Source organism: Dipodomys spectabilis, unplaced genomic scaffold (assembly GCF_019054845.1).
Source record: "Dipodomys spectabilis isolate Male_0828 unplaced genomic scaffold, ASM1905484v1 ptg000266l, whole genome shotgun sequence".
Classification (NCBI taxonomy): Eukaryota; Metazoa; Chordata; class Mammalia; order Rodentia; family Heteromyidae; genus Dipodomys; species Dipodomys spectabilis.
In genome coordinates, this window is record NW_024870943.1 from 5464935 (window position 1) to 5480494 (window position 15560).

Below are 15560 nucleotides of genomic sequence, written 5' to 3' on the forward strand. Positions count from 1 at the left end.
GCTCCTGAATATCATAGACATCGGTTCCTGGGGGTTTGGAAGGTGGCGCAGTGGTAGTGCATTTGCCTAACATTCATGAGGCCCTGGGTTCGCTTCCTTAGCACCACGTAAACAGAAAAAGCAGGAAGTGATGCTGTGGATCAAGTGGTAGAGAGCTTGCCTTGAGCTAAAGAACTGAGAGACCCAGGGCCAGTTCAAGCCCCATGACCAACTACAAAAGAAGGAAAGAAGAAAAGAAGGAAGGAAAAAAGGAAGGAAGGAAGGAAGGCAGGAAGGAAAAAAGGAAGGAAGGAAGGAAGGAACAAAGGAGAGAAATCAGTTTCTGTGGTGGGTACACACACACACACACACACACACACACACACACACACTCACACCATACCCATAAAGTTATGGAAGTATTTGTTGTTTCTCAAATCTGCAAGGTCAGGTTATAAAAAAGAAGTCTGAGAAACTGTCCCTGCGTCCAGGTTCCTGAGGACCGTGGCCACCCATCACCTGGGGGATCATGGCTGCCATCCTAGAATGGAGAGAGATCCTAGGGGAAACAGAGGAAATTGGAAGGACAATGCATTGAGGAATCTTGGCAAAGATCTTGGAGTGATATTAGTAGATTGAACTTGGAGTGTTGACCCAGAAGTCCAGCCCTTCCTGATTTTTTCTCATATCCTACACCTCTTCTCAAAATAAAGGATTAGTGCATTAAAAATATTAGTTAATCTTATGCCCTAGAATATTTCCTCTTGTATTTCTAGTTTTCTGCCATGAACTGGAGATCAGATGAGCACAGTTCACCCTTTGCATGATTTCACAGTTGCCCAATAAAAATCCGTGGGCAAAATCACAGGGGTTTTTTTTTATCATCAATTAATCTTAGTTAATGATTGTCTTCACCATCCAGACTCTGTCACCACTTCCACAGTGGCAGTGCCAGTGGCCTGGGACCAAGAGCCAGGCACCCAGAGCTCTGCCATGGCTCAGGACTATGTGTGGTTCCAGGGCATTCCTTTCCCTGTTTTGGATATCTGCCCTGAACATATAAAAGCAGTCCAGGAGGAGCTGGTGCTGAAGGATGAAGACATCATCACGGTGACCTACCCCAAATCAGGTGAGCAGAGGGAGCTGTGGCTGGAGCGGAAAGGCAAGAGCTGTGGTCGCACTCCCAACTGTCTTCCACGTAGGAATGGTGTAGTAGCTCATTATTGAAGACATGTGGCCCTGTGGTTTTGTGCCAGGCTTGTGCTCAACAGCTCATGGATAGCGCCCAGGCCCTGTTCAAGCTCCAGGGTTGGCAGCAGATTTTTTAAATAGGTGTTTTTGAGATGCTCCATAGTTCATAAAATGAAAAGGATGATTTTCAGGATAACTGGAGAAAAGGCATGATCTCAAATAGAAGAATCATGATGGGCCATAGTTAGGACCTGGAAAACTTGAGGTAAACACAAGGCACTGGCAGGCCAGAGAGCCTGTGTGAAGGGGCACGGGGAATGGGGAGGGAGTACTGAGGGCACACTGCAAGGGAAATGTGCTGAAAACCACAGCCAGTGGGGGCACTGCAGGATTTTAGCAACAGCTAACAGCTGCATTGAACCCAAATATCCACAGAGAAATGGCTGCACAATCCCAAACATGTTGAGAGATCAAAGTGGAATATTATACACTGTTGAAAATGCAGACAGCTCAGGAAAGGATCCATCACATCCTTCCCAGGGGACCAGGGGGAGGCAGGCAGGAACAGGAGAAAGATGGTTACAAGGTTTATTAGAGGAGCCATATCTCCCTCAGAGAGAGAGCTCATGACCACCTCCACTATCTAGCAGCAGCAGAGGCAGGGGGTAGGAAGTGAGGTAGGTGGGAGCTAAGGTGGGTCTGGGTGGAGAGAGGGAGGGGCTAGCTGTATGGCAAGATCTCCAGTGCAGGGAGCAGCTCAGAAATGGGTGGAGCTGAGGACCAAAGGTGAGCATAATGCTTCCTACTTAGACCCATGCTCTACTATTATCAGGACATTTTGCCAATTGAAACCACGAGTCCAGGCCATAGTTCAAAACACAAACAAACAAACTGTGTACTATTGCACTCACATACAAGGCCCAGAACTGCCAAAGTCCTGGTGTGATAAGAGAATGATGGGGCAGGTGGCAAGCAAATCAATATTCAGTTGTCATGGACAGTGTAGACTTATTAGATGACAAAATACCGGCACTGAGTGAGCTATGATTAAAATACACTAAACACTACTTATCCATATCAGATTGCATACCTGAGAAAGTTTATATCAGTAAGGTCTATGTTACATATGCTTTACCATTATATATCTGTGTGTGTGCATGTATATACATGTGTGTGTGTGTGTGTGTGTGTGTGTGTGTATATATATATATATATATATATATATATATATATATATATATATATATATAATATTGTGTATTCAGACAGAAATGAGTGACCTCTGCTTTTCTTTCTGCTCCAGGAACCCATTGGTTGATTGAGGCTCTCTCTCTGATTCACACCAAGGGGGATCCCAACGGGATTTGATCTGTACCGACATATGTTCGTTCCCAATGGATCGAGACTGAAACTGGATATAAATTCAAAGTGGAGAGGAAGGAGGGTCCCCCCCTCCTCTCCTCTCACCTCCCCATCCAACTCTTCCCCAAGTCTTTCTTCACTTCCAAGGCCAAGGTCTGTGATCAGTGCCCAATAACTGTTCCATCAAGGCCTTTTCCTCTTAAAAATGCACATAGCCAGCAGGTCTGGCATTCTCCCTCTGTAGTTCATGGAGGATCCCAGACTCTCCTTCATGAGGTGAGGGTCCTCAGACTAAACAGAGTCCAAGATGTGGACCATGGCTGTGTAATCCCTGACAGGTTAACAGGATGACTAACTGAAAGACTAAACAAACTGTGCTTTAAGTGGATACCCAGGCCTTGTGTGGTCATCCCAGCTAAATAGGAGGCTGAGATCTGAGGATCAAGATCAGAAGTCAGTCCAGGTAGGAAAGGCCAGCTGATTCTTATATCTGATGAGCTATCAAAAATAAAGCCAGATGTGGAGCAGCACCTCAAGTGGTAAAGCACCAACCTAAGAACAAAAACACAGGGACAGCACATAAGCCCTGACTAAAAAAAAGAAAAAGAAAACTGGGCTTGTGTGGTTTCAGTGTCATGTGACCTGGTATAAGTGGCTTGACTCTGAAGGCTGTGCAGTGAATAAACACCTGTTGCTCATGGCCATAAAAGACCAGGAGCCTTTGTCCCGCTTCCCCAGCCCAGTCCACACCACACACGATGCACACTCTTCCCTGGCACAGTGCTACCTAGATTTGCTCCTGAACACCATAGAAATGGACGCCTGTGCTGTGACATCTCTGTTTTAATCATTTCAGCTCCCTCCTGCAATGGATTTCTGTTGTTTTCTTTTTGTGCCACTCCTGGGACTTGAACTCACAGCTGTCCCTGAGCTTTTGTACTCAAAGTTGTTATTCTGAGAGGAAGAGGGAAGATGGCGGAGGAGAAGCTGGAATCTGAACAAGCTCTCACATAGAAAGCAGTTTTAGAGTTCCAGTGAACAGCCCTAAGCCAGAGAACCACACCAAGTGTGCCATCACAGGACAGAGGTTTAGGCAAGAGAGGGGAAATGAAGGCAAAAAGACACATCTGAGCGCTTGCCAGCAGCCGCCGCGGTGGCGGCAGCGGTCGCGGCAGCGACTGCAGGGCACCATAACTGAGCCACAGAGTCCGGGACGAAGGAGCCAGACGCGGCTGGCGAGCGGATTCTACTCAACACCAGCAAGAACGGACAAGGAGCAAATATTTTCATCCTGCAGTTTGCGGACCAGAGACGACCCAGGAACCAAGACTCGGCGTGAGCAGAAGCCCGACTTCCTCACTCCTTCTCAGGGAGCAGAGGAGGGAAGGCCACCCCTCCCCCCCCCCAGCACCGGTGATCTCCATCTTGGATACCGACAAAGCTCGGCGGAGCTGCGAGCTCCAGCTCAGGCCTTGGAATAAAACGAGTCATTTAGCAGATCACAAGAACTTAACGGCGGAGTGACCTGCCAGACTCAGCTCCATCCAGGGAAAAGTCACCCAGCTCGGGCGCCAGCCACAGAAGTGGCTTTCTGCACTGGGTAACCAGAGCCAGAGATTGCCCCTTCCTCTAGTAGCCTCCACAATCAATTGAAAAACAGAAACCCTGAGAATGGCTCCAGGCTGGGCTCTGTGAGGTTTTCACAAAATAGCCCCAGGGAAAAGCTACTGTTTGTTGAAAGGCCTCAACTCTACCCAGAACCTAGCCTCATCACTGCATTCCCCTCTTTTGTGATTCTCAAACCAGATCACCCTCCCATTAAACTAACCTGGGAAGGGGATCTCAAAATCTTGGGTAAAGCAGAGCATTTTTCTGCCTGTTCGAACAATCTGACTTAAGAAACCAATCAAGCCACAGGACCTCAAGCAGACCAGAGACTCCAACAAGAGGCTGGCTACAGACACAAGGGAGATACAGGATTTTTCCCACCCCTCCCAAAAAAAATCAAAGAATTTTTTTTTCTTCTTTTTTTTTTTTTTTTGGTACCTTATATATATAAAAAATTTTTTTTCCTTTTCTAAAACTTTTATTAATCTTTAATTTTTGCCTCTTTTGAAAAAATAATTGTTTTCCAGTAACTTTTTTTTCTCCTCTTATAATTTTTATTTTAGGAATACGTGAATGTGCGTTTTCCTTTCTTTTCTTGTCTTCTTTCTCTTTTTCTTTCTTTCTTAATTATCTTTTTGTTTTTTGTCTAGCTCTACTGAACTTCTGATCTTTTCTTCTCCCTTTCCTAACCTTTCCACCTTTTCCTCTCTTTTGTTCTTCTTTATGTGACTTAACTCTTGTCCTGCACATCCTCAGATAAACCCGTAGTTAACTAGTAGACCCTATCCCCCATTGTGTACACACTTAATCCACAAATTTATTACTCAATTCAAAACCTTTGAGACTTAAATTCCTTAATAGCAGTACTACCTCTTTATACCTATATAATATTTTAAGCAGTTTTTAAGTTTTTCACATCTCCTCTATGTCCCTCACCTTCTCTCAATATATTCACATTCCTCTCTAAATAGATGGTCTTTTAATCTCTATAATAACATTAATTTTTACGTTTCTATTTTTTTTCTGGTCTCTTTTCACTCCCCTTTCCCTTTCTTCTTTTTCTCTCTCTCCCTACTTGCATCCTACCCAACCTATTTCCTGCATTGTGATTAGGACATAGTTAACTCTCCCTGTGCCTCCCCAGACCAATCTATTCCTATTTTTTACCCACATCTCTCCCTAACCCTAATAATTTCTGGTTTTCCAAATTCTTCTCTGCGGTTCGAAGTCCTTTAACATATAGTTGTTTGATGTCGAATAGATGTATCTGTTGAACTAGATTGTATCTGTAGACTATTGACTATACAAATGCAAACTTTGGTTGATGGTTGCCTTAACATACTGTTCTAGCACAAAACTGGTGCTATCTTCATCTCAAATGGGCAGAGTAAGCCGGAAAAACACAAGAAAAATGGCAAATTCGGGTATCTCAATTCCCAATCTTGATAATCAGGGGTTAGAACAGATAATGAATAATCCAGAGGAAAGTTCCCAAATAGCTCTACAAACACTGCTGGCAAACATGATAAATGAGAAGTTTGACAACATACAAAGGACTCTGTATGAGCATGATAGGGAGAGAGAGGAGGCATCCCAGAAGTTTATACAGGAATATCATAAGCGTGAGGAAGCTACTCAAAAACTGATACAGGATTTGCATGAACAACTTGAGATTACTCAAAGAGAAAGGGAGGAATAGCGTGAGCAGGCTGAGAACATTCAAAGAGAACTGCAGGAATCCCACAAACGGGAGGAAAGAGAACTGCAGGAACCCACGAACGGGAGGAAGCTAATCAAAGAGTAATACAGGAATTGAGAGACCAGGTAGAGAACACACAAAGATCACTAAAGGCATTCATGGAATCCATTAACAAAGAGGTGAAGGAAGTAAGGGAGAACACAAAGGGAATGCTGAATGGAACCCAACAGAAGGAATGGGCGTCCCAAGAAACCATAACCAATCAACTATGTGATTTCAGAACAAACACTGAACACCAAATTAAGGAATTAAAGAAATTCATACAAGACCTAAAACAGAGCTTCAACAAAGAACTTGAAGCCATCAAAGCTGACCAATTAGAAGGAAAAGAGATAAAAAACAAAGTAGAGAGTCTTGACAGCAGGTTACACCATGCAGAAGATCGAATCTCAGGGATTGAAGACAGCCTAGATATTATAGAGAAAGAACATACAACCATCCAAGACAAGTCCAAGAAATATGATAGATCTATCCAACACCTGGAAGACACCATCAGAAGGACTAATCTAAGGATAATGGGTGTAGAGGAACACCTAGAAACAGAAGTTAATGGTCTAGGAAATTTGTTTAACAGGATCCTAGCAGAGAACTTCCCAAACATGCAAATAGATAGGCCTATTCAGATACAAGAAGCCTTTAGAACCCCAAATAGACCAGACCAGAATAGGACATCCCACCATCACATTATAATCCACACAGGATCAACTCAGACCAAGGAAAAGATCCGTAAAGCTGTCAAGGAGAAAAGGTTAATCACCTATAAAGGGAAACCAATTAGAATCACCTCAGATTTCTCAGCAGAGACAATCAAAGCAAGAAGAGCCTGGAATGATGTATGCCATGCCCTAAAAACAAACAACTATCAACCAAGAATACTGTACCCAGCTAAACTCTCCTTCATAACTGAAGGCCAAATAAAAACCTTCCATAGCAAAGAAAAATTGAAACATCTCCACCAAACCAGCCCTACAAAAGATTCTTAAAGATGTCCTACACATAGAAAACCAACAAGACCGCAATAAAGGCCAAGAAACTGCACCCAAACTGAGAATCCAAGAACCATAGGAAGAACCCAGTTTTCGCAGCCCCCAAGAAGGTGGATAACATGGCAGGAATTCCCAAATACCTCTCAGTCCTATCTCTTAACGTTAACGGACTGAACTCTCCAATTAAGCGACATAGACTGTCTAGTTGGATTAAAAAACAAGACCCTTCTATCTGCTGCCTGCAGGAGTCACATCTTGCCCGTAAAAACAAACACATTTTCAATGTTAAAGGCTGGAACAAAATCTACCAAGCAAACGGCCCCCATAAACAGGCGGGAGTTGCAATCCTAATATCAGATAAAATAGACTTCAAATTAAAATTCGTGAGAAGAGATAAAGAAGGTCCCTACATACTAATTAAAGGATCTCTCCTTCAGGAGGATATTACAATTCTAAATATCTATTCGCCAAACAATGGAGCACCCAAATTTATCAAAGAAACACTACTTTCCCTCAAATCCCATATAGATCCAAAGGCTTTAATTGTTGAGGATTTTAACACACCACTCTCCACACTAGATAGATCAACTCGGCAAAAACTCAACAGAGAAACCGCAGATCTAAACAGCTGCATAGAACAACTAGACTTAACAGACATCTACCGAACATTTCACCCAGCAGCATCAGAATACACGTTTTTCTCAGCAGCACATGGAACATTTTCTAAAATAGACCACATTTTAGGCCACAAAGCAAACTTGTCTAAATTCAGAAACATTGAAGTTATACCTTGCATTCTCTCTGACCACAAGGGAATAAAATTAGAACTCAACACCAAAAGCCACCAAAGAAAGTCCGATATCACATGGAGACTGAACAACACACTACTGAATCATGAGTGGGTCATGGAAGAGATTAGAAAGGAAATTCAAATGTTCATGCTATTCAACGAAAATGAACACACAAATTACCAGCTCCTCTGGGACACAGCAAAGGCAGTACTCAGAGGCAAGTTTATAGCTCTGAGCTCCTACATCAACAAATTGGAGAGATCTGAAACCAACAATTTAATGACACATCTAAACCTCCTTGAAAAAGAGCAGCAAGATAAACCCCAATCCAGTAGACGGAAAGAAATAATCAAAATTAAATCAGAATTAAATGAATTAGAATCCAAAAAAACTATAGAAAGAATCAACAAAACAAAGAGTTGGTTCTTCGAAAAACTTAACAAAATTGACAGACCCTTAGCAAATCTTATCAGAAAAAGAAGAGAACACACCCAAATTAATAAACTCAGAGATGAGAACGGAAACATCACCACGGAAACAACCCAGATTCAGAACATTATAAGGGAATACTCCTCAAAACTTTATGCTAATAAGTTTGAGAACTTGACAGAAATGGACCTCTTCCTAGCAAATATTGACATGCCAAAACTAAACCAAGATGAGTTAAACTATCTTAACAGGCCCATATCAAGCATTGAAATAGAAACAGCAATAAGAGACCTCCCAGCTAAGAAAAGTCCAGGACCAGATGGCTTTATAGCGGAATTTTACAAGGCCTTCAAAGCACAGCTCATACCAATTCTCCTCCAACTCTTCAATGAAATTGAAAGAGAAAGTTCACTACCGAACACATTCTATGAAGCCATCATAACCCTCATCCCAAAACCAGGCAGGGACTCATCAAAGAAAGAGAACTATAGACCCATTTCTTTGATGAACGTTGATGCAAAACTTCTCAACAAAATTTTGGCCAATCGACTTCAACAATTCATCCAAAAAATCATACACCACGATCAAACAGGATTCATTTCAGGGATGCAAAGCTGGTTCAATATACGCAAATCAATTAATATTATTCATCACATCAACAGGAGCAAGAATAAGAACCACATGGTTATCTCAATAGACACAGAAAAAGCATTCGACAAGATCCAACACCCCTTTATGATGAAGGTTTTGGAAAAATTAGGAATCCATGGAACATTCCTCAATACAATAAAGGCTGTATATGACAAACCTACAGCCAGCATCATACTCAATGGTGAAAAACTAAAGCCATTTCCTCTTAACTCAGGAACAAGACAAGGATGCCCACTCTCTCCACTTCTCTTCAATCTAGTATTAGAATGCCTAGCTACAGCAATAAGACAAGATGCAGACATAAAGGGGATCCAAATAGGGAAAGAAGAAATAAAACTCTCCCTCTTTGCAGATGACATGATCTTGTATTTAAAGAATCCCATAGACTCCACTCCCAAATTACTCAAGCTGATTCAAAACTTTGGCAAAGTAGCAGGGTATAAAATTAACCCCCAAAAATCAATGGTTTTTCTGTATGCCAAAGTGTGGCTGAAATTAGGAAAGCAACTCCATTTATAATAGCCCCACAAAAAATAAAATACCTAGGAATTAACTTAACTAAAGAAGTGAAGGACCTCTATGATGAAAACTTAAAAATCTTGAAAAAGGAAATCAACACAGAACTTAAAAAATGGCAAAACCTCCCATGCTCCTGGATTGGAAAGATTAACATCGTGAAAATGGCAATACTTCCCAAGGCTATCTACAAATTCAACGCAATACCTATCAAAATTCCACCCTCATTCTTCAAGGAAATAGAAGAGGCAATCCAAAAATTCATATGGAACAATAAAAGACCCCGAATAGCAAAAACGCTCCTCAACGGAAAGAACACTGCTGGAGGAATATCAATACCAGATTTCAAACTCTACTATAAAGCCATAGTAATCAAAACAGCTTGGTATTGGCATAAGAACAGACCTCAGGACCAATGGAATAGAATTGAAAACCCAGAAATGAACCTACAGACCTATACCCATCTAATCTTCGATAAGGGAGCTAAAACAATAGAATGGAAGACAGACAGCCTCTTCAGTAAATGGTGCTGGCAAAACTGCTTAACTACATGTCGAAAACTAAAGCTAGATCCTTATATATCACCCTGCACCAGAATCAACTCCAAATGGATCAAAGACCTTGAACTCAAAGCAGACACTCTGAAAACATTACAGGATGGAATAGGAGAAACCCTGGGTCTCCTTGGCTCAGGCCGAAATTTTCTGAATAAAGACCCGGAAACACAACAGATCAAAGAAAGGTTGGACAAATGGGATTGTATAAGGTTGCAGAGCTTCTGCAGGGCAAATGACATAGCTAGCAAGATCAATAGAAAGCCCACGGACTGGGAGAAGATCTTTACTAGCCATACAACGGACAAGGGTCTCATATCTAAAATATACTTGGAACTCAAAAAATTAAACCACCCAACAACAAATCCTCAAAGAAACAACTGCCCAATAAGTAAATGGGCGAAAGACTTAAAGAGAAGCTTCTCTGAAGAAGAAAGAAGGATGGCCAATAGACACATGAAGAAATGTTCAACATCCCTAGCCATAAAAGAAATGCAAATCAAAACAACATTGAGATATCACCTCACTCCAGTTAGAACAGCAAAAATCAAGAACTCTAACAACAACAGATGCTGGAGGGGATGTGGACAGAAAGGAACCTTACTTCATTGTTGGTGGGAATGTAAACTTGTTCAACCACTTTGGAAAGCAGTATGGAGGTTCCTCAAAAGACTCCACATAGAGCTCCCCAATGACCCAGCAATCCCACTTTTGGGCATTTACCCAAATGATCACAAACAAGGCCACACTAAAGCTACCAGCACAACTATGTTTATTGCAGCATTATTTACCATAGCTAAGACATGGAACCAACCCAGATGCCCCTCAGTAGATGAATGGATCAAGAAGATGTGGTATATATACACAATGGAATTCTATGCCTCCATCAGAAAGAATGACACTTCCCCATTTGTTAGGAAATGGAAAGGCTTGGGAAAAATTATATTAAGTGAAGTAAGCCAGGCCCAAAGAAACATAGGTCCCATGGTTTCCCTTATTTGCAATATCTAGTATAGGTATGAGTCAAGCGGAAAAAGTCAGATAATGGGATGTTAGGAAAACGAAATATCAAATATGTTTTTTAATGTTTTTGTTTCTTTCATGCATGTGTATCTAACGCATTTATAAGATTATTTCTTTGTTGCTTTGTATGTCCCTCCCCCACAGTGTAACCCCCGCTTTCACTATATTTGATGTCAGTATAACATGTGGAGGAGATGGGGACAAACAAGTCGTTTAAGGATTCAGGTGGACCTGTTGCAACAATGAGAAGTAAAAATGTCATGTCAAAACCAGCTTTACAATGTCGGGGGGGGGGGGAAGGGGGGGTATGATTGGGTGGGAGGGAGGAGGGAGGCTGGGAAGGGAGGTGAAGGGTAAACAAAGGAGGAGGCTGCAATGCTTGGTAAGAAATGTATGCATTATGCTGCCCATGTAATTGTAACCCCTCTGTACAGTATGTTCTCAAATAAAATAAAATTAAATTAAAAAAAAAAAAAAGAAATCCTAAGGATGTCCTTATATCTGGTTATTATTTCTGGAGATTTACAGATCTGGCTAAGAAACCAGAGTCACTGGAACAATTTTTTGAATGGTTCTTGCAAGGATATGGTGAGTAGACTGCGAAGTCAATGGAGAAGGATGTAAACCTCTTTGAGTGCCTATGAGACCCCACTCTCCAAGGTCTCCTTTAAATCTCACCATCTGTGGGTCCAATGCTTCCTCCTCCTGCTAAAGGCAGCACCAGACTTTTCCCATGATGGAAGGTCTCAAGGTGTTTTGAGGCCCTGGAGCTTCCATAGCCACGGAGGACCCGCCCCCTCCTCTGTGCTCTACTCCCAGATGTTGGCTCACAGCTTCTCACTGGCTTCCCACACAGCCCAACTCTACCTTCCCTACGTATTTTTACGTTTTAAATTTGTTTGGCTGTCCATGTCAGAGTTTCTCACTTGAAGTTGGGGTCGCTCTGTTTCTAGGTATGCAAAAGTTCTGGGTCATTCCTCATGCTTGTAATTTTGTCACTTGTCCATGATTCTGTCAGGGGTCCATGGCCTGAGTTGGGTATGAAGGGTGGGGGACCCCACATCTGTGCTCTATATACCTCATCATCTGGTGTCCAGGCCCTCTGGGTTTAGCGTCACAACCAGTAGAAGTGCCTGATGAGCTGTTTCTCCCCTGATTCAACATCTCTTACCACTTAGATCTATAGTCAGGGCTGGTGGATCATGTCTATAATCTCAGCTACTCAGGAGCTGAGAGCAGAAGGTCAGAGTTGGAAGCCAACCCAGGCAGAAAGTCCTTGAGGCTCTCATACCCACTCAATCATCATGATGCAGGGAGTGAAGGTGTGGCTCAAATGGTAGAGAGGCGTGTAGAAACCGAGGGACAGTCCTCTGGCCCTGATTTCAAGCAAAGATGTTTCCAGTAGAATAAACCACACCAAGGCCTCTGCAGACTGACCTGCTGGGAGCCATGGGCAGGGATGAGAGGTGCCTCGTGTGCGTGTGTCACAGCTCAGACCTTGCACTCAGACTTGTGCTCAGTTGTGCAAATGATGGATTTGGGCGAACTTGGCATGGAAGGCACTCAGCCTGAGTTCTGTGAGGGCCTGCGGAGCTCTTTGTACCAGTCAGAGGTTTTGGTGTGGCATTTGGTGACCTGCTTCAGATGGGGCAAAGGTTGTGCTACAGGAAAAATTGCTTAGAAATCCATGTCCTGGCTCCACAGTGCTTGTGTTTGCTCTATTTCCCTCTCCCTCACTCACTTTCCCTCCCTTCCCCTTTTCTCTCAGTCATGGAGCTTGCACTCTGGGCCTGGGTGCTATCCCTCAGCTCTTTAGCTCAAGGCGAGCACTCTACCACTTGAGCCACAACGCCACTTCTGGTTTTATGGTGGTTCATTGGCAATAAGAGTCTCATAGACTTTCTTCCCCAGGCTGGTTTGAACAGTGATCCTCAAATCTCAGTGTCCTAAGTAGCTAGGATGACAGGCGTGAGCCACCAATACTCAGGTAGTGCTCTCTCTTGGAGGCTATAAAGAGACAGGACTTATTTCTCAGTTACATCCTGGTGAAGGTGACAGGGACCAGAGCGATCAGTGCTGAGATCACCATGCAGATCGGGAATGGTGGAGACTTTTCATGCTGCCCCACTGTTCCCCCTGCAGTGCCTCACGGGTCATGGTTTGATCACGTCCGGGGCTGGATGTCCATGAGGGAAAAGGAGAACGTGCTGATCCTCAGTTATGAGCAGATGAAAAAGGTAACGATTGATTTTACATGTACCCACCACGGCCCTCTCCACCCCTTCTACCATCTCCCCTGTCTCTCCACTATGTTCTTCCCCAGTATCCTCCCCCCAGTCTCCATCCCAACTTTCTATGTCAACTTTCTACATCCTGTTGTGTGTTATTCCTTCCTGCAATCCTCTCAGCCTCCTTTTCTTTCTTTTTTATTTTTGTTTCAAGATGGAGTCTTGAACTCAGTTTTGCCTTTTGGCTGGTGCTGTACCCACTGAGTTATGCCCCCAACTCCACAGGCCACCCATCCTCTCTCCTGCCAATGCCTTCTGCTGTCTCTCTCTTCTCCTGCTCCCTCCTCCTCACTCCTGCTCTGTTGTCCCCTCTCATAACCCAGCTGTGTTTTTCTCTCCTTAGGACCCGAGTAGCATGGTAGAGAGGATCTGTGGGTTCCTGGGGAAGGCACTGGAACCCGGAGAGCTGGACTTGGTTCTGGAGAACAGTTCCTTCCTGGCAATGAAGGAGAACAAGATGTCCAACCTCTCTTGTATCCCAGAGGAGATTGTTCCTGCTGGTTTCAAAATCACCAGGAAAGGTAAGGAAATGTCCCAGGTAAGGAGGTGCTGGACGCCAGGGAAAGAAATCTGGTCTCCAACCACACACTCCTGGCCAGGGATCAGCCAGGAACAGGCTTTCTGTTCACTTCCAGCTTGTGTTAAAACAAAGTAAACTGGAAGTGGAGCTGGGGCTTAAATGCCAAGCCTTCAGCAAAAGAAGCTCAAGATCAGTGCCCAGGCCCAGACTTTAAGTCCTACAACAGACAAACAAGTAATGTGATAGTATGTGAATCTGAAAAGAAAACAAAGTATAAGTAAGTACCAGCTGGGTGTCAATGGCTCAGGCCTGTAATCCTAGCTGCCCAGAAACCTGAGATCTGATTATCACAGTTGAAATCCAGATGGTATAGCATAATCCAGGAGCTTGCTTCTCTCCAGTTAACCACCAAAAAAACAGAAAAGGGAATTGTGGCTCAAGTAGTAGAGCATGAGGTTTGAACAGAAAATAACTCCCAAATAGCACCAGGCCCTGAGTTCAAACTCCTGTATAGACACAAACTTGCTCACACATGCACACATGTACACACACTGAAATCTATTATATAAAAACTCTATTCAACTTCCTATTAAATAAAAATGCCATTGTGTGAGTATGAGACCACATGCTGAGCTTCCTGACTCCCACACATCTGGGGAGGATGTGCCCCTCTGGTGGCAGGGGCAGAACTTGAGAGGAGAGCACTGGACATGGAGCGTGGTGGCTGTGGAGTCCATCTCCCAGGGAGATCTGTGGCCTCACCCTCAGGGCAGGCAGAGGGCAGAAGGGACATGAGGGGACAGCGCCTTCCTGCCCTGACCCAGTCTGTTGTCATTGTTTTTTCATGGCCTCAGGTATCACGGGGGACTGGAAGAACCACTTCACCCCAGCCCAGACCCAAGCCTTCGAGGAAACATTCCAGAAGAAGATGGTGGGACTTCCTCCGGAGCTATTCTCGTGGGACTAAGCCCAGTTTTACCTCCTTGAGTGTTGGGATGAAGATGTGTCACCACCTTATGGAGGTGACAGGACTGGGTGGAGATCATAGCATTAGTCTGTCACTCGAATCAGGAGGTCTGACTTTGCCTGTCACATCTTTGGTGCAATCACCAGGACAGGTGGCAGCCACATGCAGGTGAGGAGCACAAAGGGACCTGTGTGTGTTCTTGCTGAAATAAATGGGGCCACGGCACCGAGGGCTGACAAACATGCCTTAGTGTTCTGTTTAGCAAAGACGACCTGGGTGAAAGGCTGCACAGTTCCCTCGGGTGGGGACAGTAGGCTGCGCACAGCAGGAGGCTGCCTGAGGGTTTGCTGGAGATCCTGGGGAAAGGATTTCTTCCCCCGCATTGATCTTGCGTGGAAGCTCTGTCCCAACTTGGGACAATCTGGGATGAGGCCGGAACAGAAACCAGATCCTGGAATTGAGGTTTGGGGCACCAGGAGCCTGAAGCTTTTTGTCAGCTTCCAGTCTCCAGAGTCCATTTGACAAGGTATTTATTGAGTAGGGCACAGGGGCTTACATATACAACGTGAGATCACCATTTCCCTGACATCACAAGCACCAATACTACAATACAATACTAATCACAAGCACCCATCCTGAGATGTCATCTCCATCTGGTGATAAATAACTCCTTCATCTTAAGCAGCAGGTGTAAGCAGCAAATGACTTAGAGTTCACATAGATTTTTGTCTATCCTAAGATCCCAGAAGGTCTGATGTGGAATTAGCCTACACCCAAGAAAGAAATCTGAAGTCCTATCAATCCAGCAGCAATTGATGTTTCCAGCGAGCTCTCAGGATTCTAAAAGTTCATGTTCAGAGGAGGCCTTCTATCCTCCCAATCCTTCCAGCTCTCACAGCTCAGCTTTTGGGGGCTCTCAAAATCCCCCCTTTTCCT

The 15560-nt window shown here is 43.9% G+C and overlaps 1 pseudogene; it reads left to right on the forward strand.

The window, feature by feature from the left end:
• Window positions 1-972: 972 nt before the first annotated feature.
• LOC122125779 lies at window positions 973-14624 on the forward strand (annotated as a pseudogene).
• The last annotated feature ends 936 nt before the right edge of the window (window positions 14625-15560 follow it).